At 39.7% G+C, this 7,483-nt stretch overlaps 1 pseudogene; it reads left to right on the top strand.

The window, feature by feature from the left end:
• Positions 1-3,175: 3,175 nt before the first annotated feature.
• LOC132234462 (transcription factor Spi-C-like) lies at positions 3,176-5,054 on the top strand (annotated as a pseudogene).
• The last annotated feature ends 2,429 nt before the right edge of the window (positions 5,055-7,483 follow it).

Below are 7,483 nucleotides of genomic sequence, written 5' to 3'. Positions count from 1 at the left end.
CAATAAGACAATGTGCCATGCCACGGTGCTCGTATTGTGCAGGAGTGGTTTCAAGAACATGAGGGAGACTTTACCTTGCTTAGAGTGGCCCCACAATCACCAGATCTCAATCCAATTGAGCATTTGTGGGACGAAGTTAAAAGAGCCATAACTTTTAACTGGTTCCACAACCATAAAATCTCACAGAACTGGACAGTGCTATTCATCAGGCATGGTGTCAGATTCCTTGCATCACCTTTCAACATCTCGTGGAGTCAATGCCAAGAAGAATCACCGCAGTATTGAAGGCAAAAGGTGGCCCAACGAAGTACTGATGGGGTGCTCATAATAATCTGGCCACTCTGTGTGTGTGTGTGTGTGTGTGTGTGTGTGTGTGTATTTACAATTGCCATGACTAATTACTTTCAAGATTTACAATCTGGGACTGGTTTTTGAAGATTATGAAATTCTTTCCTTCGAATCTAATATCACAGAAACCCACACCATATCCTCTGGGATTGCAATTTTTTCCTTCATTTTTGGAATATATTTTAGAGTAGGAATTTCTCAGAATTCTGATTCAACTAGTTCTTTGACCTAGCCCTTTACTAGTTATAAGAGCTCAAACATATAACCCCTCAGTATCAGTTACTTAACACTGTTTCTATACGTGGAACAATGATATTGACTTCACAATGTTATGGTAAGTATTTAAGATCATGATTGATATGATTAGTTAAAATTCAACTTTGATACTTAAATATACTTAAATTCAATGTAAAGATGATAATGATGATGAAGAAATAAGAATAATTGGCTTATTTTTGAAGTATATTCTGTATGTTCCAAAAAAAATGTTTGTCATTGAAGGCTAACTTTGCCACTATGTTTTTATGTATCTGTATCTAATAAATAATTGCTAACCAATTGTTAAATGCTAAATGTTTAGATGCTAAAATTATTAATTCAAATTTTCTTAACATTATGTTATGTTAATAATTTTGCCAAAACTTCAATCCTCCTCTTTAACTCCGGGACCTGGGATTTTACAGTGTTTATGTCTTCCGGGAGATTTTTTTTTTTTTTTTTACTTTCGCTTTTTAAAATATATTTTATTGATTTTTTACAGAGAGGAAGGGAGAGGGATAGAGAGTTAGAAACATCGATGAGAGAGAAACATCGATCAGATGCCCCCTGTCCCCCCCCCCCCCCCACTGGGGATGTGCCTGCAACCCAGGTACATGCCCTTGACCAGAATTGAACCTGGGACCTTTAAGTCCGCAGGCCAACGCTCTATCCACTGAGCCAAACCGGTTAGGGCAACTCCTCTTTTCTTACTCCCTGTCCTGGGCACATATATTTCTTCAGTCTTCTCTCAAATCCCCAAAGATTGTCCATTATTTGCTGGGCTGGCAAGCATCATGCTTTTCTCTGTCTCTTTTAATCGGATTTTTTTTTTTTTTTTCAGAAAGACGGGAAGGGTAGTGCCATGTGGTTTTGGGTCAGGGTGTGCCTCCATCCACTTCAGATCATTTGAGTACCACAGATTTCCTTGTAGATAAATTAGGCACTTCTGAAAACAGGATGAGGTCTTTCAGTCCTACAGCTATGCTTAATGATAACACCTTATATTTGCATGATGTTTTAAAGTGTACCATCTCCTATAAAGGCTCTTAGCTCATTATATTTTAATTGTATTGCTTACAGGTTTGTCTCTCTTAATAGAAAGTGAGCTTTTGGAGGGCCAGAAATATATGTATTTCTCATTTGGCAGGCCCAGTGCCTGGCATATAATTAGTGCTTTAATAACCATTTGTTGAATATGGGATAAATCTTTTTTTATTATTGCTTAAAGTATTACAAAGGGTATTACATATGTGTCCATTTTATACCCCCGCCCTAGACAGTCCCCTAGCCTCCCCTATCCCCCAGTGTCTTATGTCCATTGGAGATTTTTTAAAACTAAAAAATGTTACTTTCCAATAACATTATTAACAGTTTTCTTTTTAGGCTTTGAAACATTATTTTCTAGACTTTTTGCATTTGGAGGAACTTTAGAAATGGAGCAAGGTTATTTTCAAACTCTATTTTCAGATGGATTTACTTTACTTATTGATGAATCCTTGATTAACCTTAGATTTCTACATTCACGTTTGTTAGATTTAGCAAACATTTTTACTCTCCATCTCTCATTTGCAAACAGTCCTAGCCGGTTGGCTCAGTGAATAGAGTGTCAGCCTGTAGGCCAAAGTCCTGGGTTCAATTCCAGTCAAGGGCACGTACCTCAGTTGCAGGCTCCTCCCCGGCCCAGGCGCTGGTCAGGGCACGTGCAAGAGGCAACCAATAAATGTGTTTCTCTCACATTGACGTTTCTCTCTGTATTTCCCTCTCTCTTCCACTCTCTCTAAAAACAGATACGTGGAAATATATCCTTGGGTGAGGATTAACAACAAAACATAATTCACACAGAGTTGACAGTAACATATCCTTACATCTGTCTTGTTGCAATTTAAAGACCCTGCACACGCTAGGTCTGTCCACACATAATCTGCATGGGGGAGAGCCACATGCTCTGGTCTCAGCCCACACCTCCCCATCATCTGGGGTCATCACCTGAGTGCTTGAGTCATGGGAAAGCCAGTATTGGGAGACAGGAGTCATGATAGAGAACATACATTCAGCAGCACAGCACCTTCATGGGGATGGGGCAGTGCAGAATCATTGGTCTGAGATCCCACGTTCTTGGGTGCTCTACCCATCAGACAAGGAAGCCTAATGGGTTGGAAGGAGATCACCAGCATAGACCTACTGCCAATTCAAAGGGAGTCCCAGAAATTCCACCTCAGCCTCAAAGCCAGAGTCTGGTCTCCACTGTCGCCCTTAAATCTTGTCATCTCATTGTGCATTTTATGATTTATTTTATTCATTAAACCAACTTAAGCCTTTCTTCATCCCTTGCATTCCAAGAACCACAAAACTTTGTGCAGAGGGTGGTGCAGGCTCGTGTTTCAGAGGAGCAGGTGATTTCCACCTGGTACCTGTGGATGCTAGATTGGATTCTGAAGAACAGGTACGATGGATGGGCTGAGAATGAAACAATCATAGGTGAACGGAGCACCCATAGTTTCTATCAGAGCCACTGGAAACTATCGCAAAGAAACCTTCAAGCCAAAGAAGAAAACGGATGCCTCGGCAAATGCAGCAACTTCAAGCAGTTTACAGAATTGCCAAGTTAATGAGAAGTAGGGCTTGTGTCGAACAAGATAGGCTGGGCCAAGCATTTGAAGACGCTTTTGATGTACTGAGGCAACATTCAACTGGAGATCTTCAGTACCCACCAGATCGCTAAGACTGCATGCATTTCATCAACCACTGTTCTCATGTCCGAGGAAATCCCAGCTACTATGGTGCGCTGCCTCCAGAGCAACCTGTCTATAACTGGAAAACAGTAATAAACCGTCCTGTGGACCTCTGTCTTGAAGGGAATATTCATCAATCTCTGCAGAACATCCCTGAAAACCAGCTGGTACAACCTCCTGTTCTCCAGCAAAAGGGAGGAAAAGGCAGGAAGAAGCTCTGACTATTTGAATACCTTCATGAGTCTCTGTAATCCCAAGATGGCATCTTGTATTCAGTGATAGATAAAACCAAAGGCATCTTTCAGTTTGTATAAAAAAAAATTGCCCAACTTTGGGGCAAAAGAAAAGACCTTGACTTACCAGAAAATGGCCAGAGCACTGAGGAATTATGGAAGAACTGGGGAAATCACCAAAATCCAGAGGAACTTAGTTACCAGTTCAATGAGGCCATTCTCTAGAGACTCTCTCCATCTTATTTCTTGGAAAAAGAGATCTTCTACTCACAGTATGTTCAACCTGATCAAGGATATCTAAGTTTACTAGTAAGTAGCTGGAATGCAAATTGTAACTATACATATGCCAATTACCATGATCTGAGTTACCCTAATTGCTAAGTATAATCTTACATATTATGATTTCCTAACATCAGAAATCCCTGAACCCACAATACAATGTATATCTAATCAATTATAGAATTGTATACTATATAATTTTATTAACCAATGTCACCCTAATAAAATTTAATAAAAATTAAAAAAAGAAATATCTATGAAAAACAACAACAACAAAAACTTTGTGCATCTCCTGGTATGACTGTCCGTCTTCCCTTCCCAATTCCTGAAAGGCCTCTAATGTTTTTTCTGTAATTCTGATTCATTACCAGTAAAATGTTCTAAATCCACATCCATTTCCTGATTATCCTTCTACTTTCTCCTCCATCTTTTCTCCTGAATGCAGACTTCTCTACTCAACTCTCCACTTGTCATCAAAATACACGTTAAAGTCAACATACCTAAAACTTTACCCTAAAGTTTTACCCCAACTCTTTGCCTAGTGAACACACACACACACACACACACACACACAGGCTTCTACATCTAAGTGGGTGACAACTACATTCTACATTCTTTCAAATGCCCAGGTAAAATGCCACTCTTGATTTCACTGGCCCACGTTCAGTTCGCCAGCTTTCGTCAGTTCGTCAGTTTGTCAGCTTTCCCTTCACAGCATCACCAGAGCTCTGCCAGCCCTATCTCTGCCTTCTGCATCCATGGCCTGAACTCCCTCCTCTCCCTTGGGGTTGCTGCATCAGTTTCCTAACATTATAATCCTGGCTGTATTCTGGCCATTCTCACATCTATTCTTAATGCTGCAGCTTGGCTCATCCTTTTAGTGTCCAAGACAGAAATACAATCACAATGTCCCCTCATTCAACTCAGAAGGAAAGCTAACATATTTACAGTGAACCCTCAGGCCCCATAGGATGTGAATGCAGTGTCTTCTCTGATTCTGTCTCCCCCCCTTACATCCCCTTTTCATCCTGCTACATAGAATCTGGCCTCCCTTGCTGGCCACATTCCACCATCAGGCCTTTCTCCCAGCTGTGTCTTCTACCTGCAATTCCCTTTTCCCTGATGTCTCCTTTACTTATTCCATTTAAACCTTAAATCCTGCTCAAACTCAGATTCTCAGTGAGGACTATACAGCCCTTATCCACTCTGGTCCCACCCTCCCAGTGCCCTTCACCAGTAATATATTGGAATATATTCCGATAATATATTGGAAAATAATATATTTTCCAATATATTATTTATCAACTTCCAATGTGTTACATTGCTGTCGTATTTATTAGTTCATTTTTGTTCTGTTGCTTTTGTCTTTTTTTTTTTTTTTTTTTTGGTAGAACGTAAGCACTCTGTGGGAGGGGTCTTTGTCTGTTGACAGCAATGTTCAATATCGCCTAAGCACCTCAAACACTGGTTTGCCCTTGGTGTCATTCACTGCACACTTACTGAACAAATAAATGATTGTCTTGCTGGGGTTGCAGAAATAAATGATGGAGCTGACAGTGTTTTGTGGGAAATGTAGTATTCTAAAGTGATATTATTATTATTATTTATAACCAATCACTGGCCAATAAAGTTTAATGTCAAGTGCTAAATGAATAAAATCAATTTTTATGTGTAGAGGAAATTTGAATAGAAGACTGAGTTTGCAGAGGTGATGGAATCTAGTGATAGGCATGGTCCTACGGAGCCTCCTATAGCTTTAATTTCTGTGACAACACAATGACACCTCGAAATCCCGCTTTGCCTCATACACATGACACCTCTCTTATACTTGCTAGAAATATGGGTAACATTTTACAAAATTCTATGGACTAAAACCTTTTTTTAAAAAAAATTGAGTTATGTTCCATGTGTCCCTCTTCATCTGACCTGCACAATAGTGCCAACTCCTCTCCCCACAGGGTACCTTGGGTCTGCCTCCTTGACATCTCTTCCTGCTATTGTGCATCTCTCTGTTGTTATACACTGGCCTTTTTTCTAGCCCACATTATTATAAAGGATAACTAAATTAATCAAGAATGACTAAAAAGTCACCCCCTAACATTAGATTCTAGTTTCTATGTCTACAGTTTATCAGAAACTGGATGATTTATTTAAATAGCTACTTTGATCATTTACCCACCTTTGCCCCACAATGGGTTGACTGTTTGGTGAAGTGATGTAACTAAATTGCTAATTGTTCTAGCATGTGGGAAGGCCCTAAATGACGAGAACTGGGAGAGTGGTGATATGTGGAGCTGGTGGGAGCAGGAAGTAAAATAGCTTTATTCGCCAGTAGAAGGAACTGAGCAAATTTAGAGTAGTAATTTAAACTCTTCAGTCCCCAAGGGCAGAGAAATGGGGACACTGGGATTTATTAAACCCATCTGTTCTCCTAGCACTGGCCCTACGTTCACGTTTCTGGGGAGCAGCTCTTCCGTTGTCCGAGGAAGAGGGCAGGATGGAGGAGGGCTGCACATGCTACACATCTGCAGTTCTACACACTCTCCTGCATGGTGCATTCTCTTCACATCCTGAGTTTGTGCCTGTATCTATTCAAAAGCACCCAGAAAGTTATTTTGACATATTCCTTAGTCAGTTGACTCAAAAAGTATGATTTTGCTCTGATGTTGCCTGGCTGACTGCAAGGACTCAATTATTATTCATTTATTTACTTTATTATTATTTAAATTTTCAGCCTTGTGATATCATAGTTGCCTCTGTAAGAGCCTTAAAACACGGTCATAGCCCTGGCCAGTTTGGCTCGGTGGATGGAGCATTGGCCTACAGACTGAAAGGTCCGGGTTTGATTCCGGTCAAAGGCACGTGCACGGGTTTCGAGCTCAATCCCCAGTGTGCGGCATGCAGGAGGCAGCCGATCAATGATTCTCTCTCATCATTGATGTTTCTATCTCTCTCTCCCTCTCCCTTCCTCTCTGAACTCAATAAAAAATATTTATTTAAAAAAAAAACCACAGTCATATGTACACAATATAATAAATCATGGGTTTACGATATTTTCTCCACTTCTCCCTAGTCAGTTTTTAAAACTGGAGGGATTAAGCAAAACAAAACAAACCCTCATAGACACAAATGAGAGCATGGTGATTACCAGAGGGGAAAGGGATGCGGGGAGGTAGAAAGGGTGAAAGGGGATAAATGGTGAAGGAAGGAGACTTGACTTGGGGTGGTGAACACACAATACAATATAGAGATGATGCATTATAGAATTATACACTTGAAACCTATATAATTTTATTAACCAATGTCACCCACTAAATTTATTATAAAAAGAAATAAAGTAAATAGAAATAAAAAAGTTTGAACTGACATATGATGACATGTTCCTTTCAAATCCCCAAATAAAGCTAAATAAGTAAATTAAATAAAATAGCTCACCCTGTTGGTTCCTTAAATTAGAAATAATATTAATCAATGTGCCCATAAAATTTTTTCCACTATCTTCTAGAACAATGGGTTATTCATTTTTTATGCATAAAATTCTTAGTAAAAAAATGTCAAACACTTCTTATTTTCAGTGGATCTAAAGAGGAAAAGAACACAAACTGTGATCCAGTTGCAGCAGGATGGGACCAA

This window comes from Myotis daubentonii, chromosome 5 (genome assembly GCF_963259705.1).
Source record: "Myotis daubentonii chromosome 5, mMyoDau2.1, whole genome shotgun sequence".
In the NCBI taxonomy this organism is placed as follows: domain Eukaryota; kingdom Metazoa; phylum Chordata; class Mammalia; order Chiroptera; family Vespertilionidae; genus Myotis; species Myotis daubentonii.
This window is presented reverse-complemented; position numbering and strand designations above follow the sequence as displayed.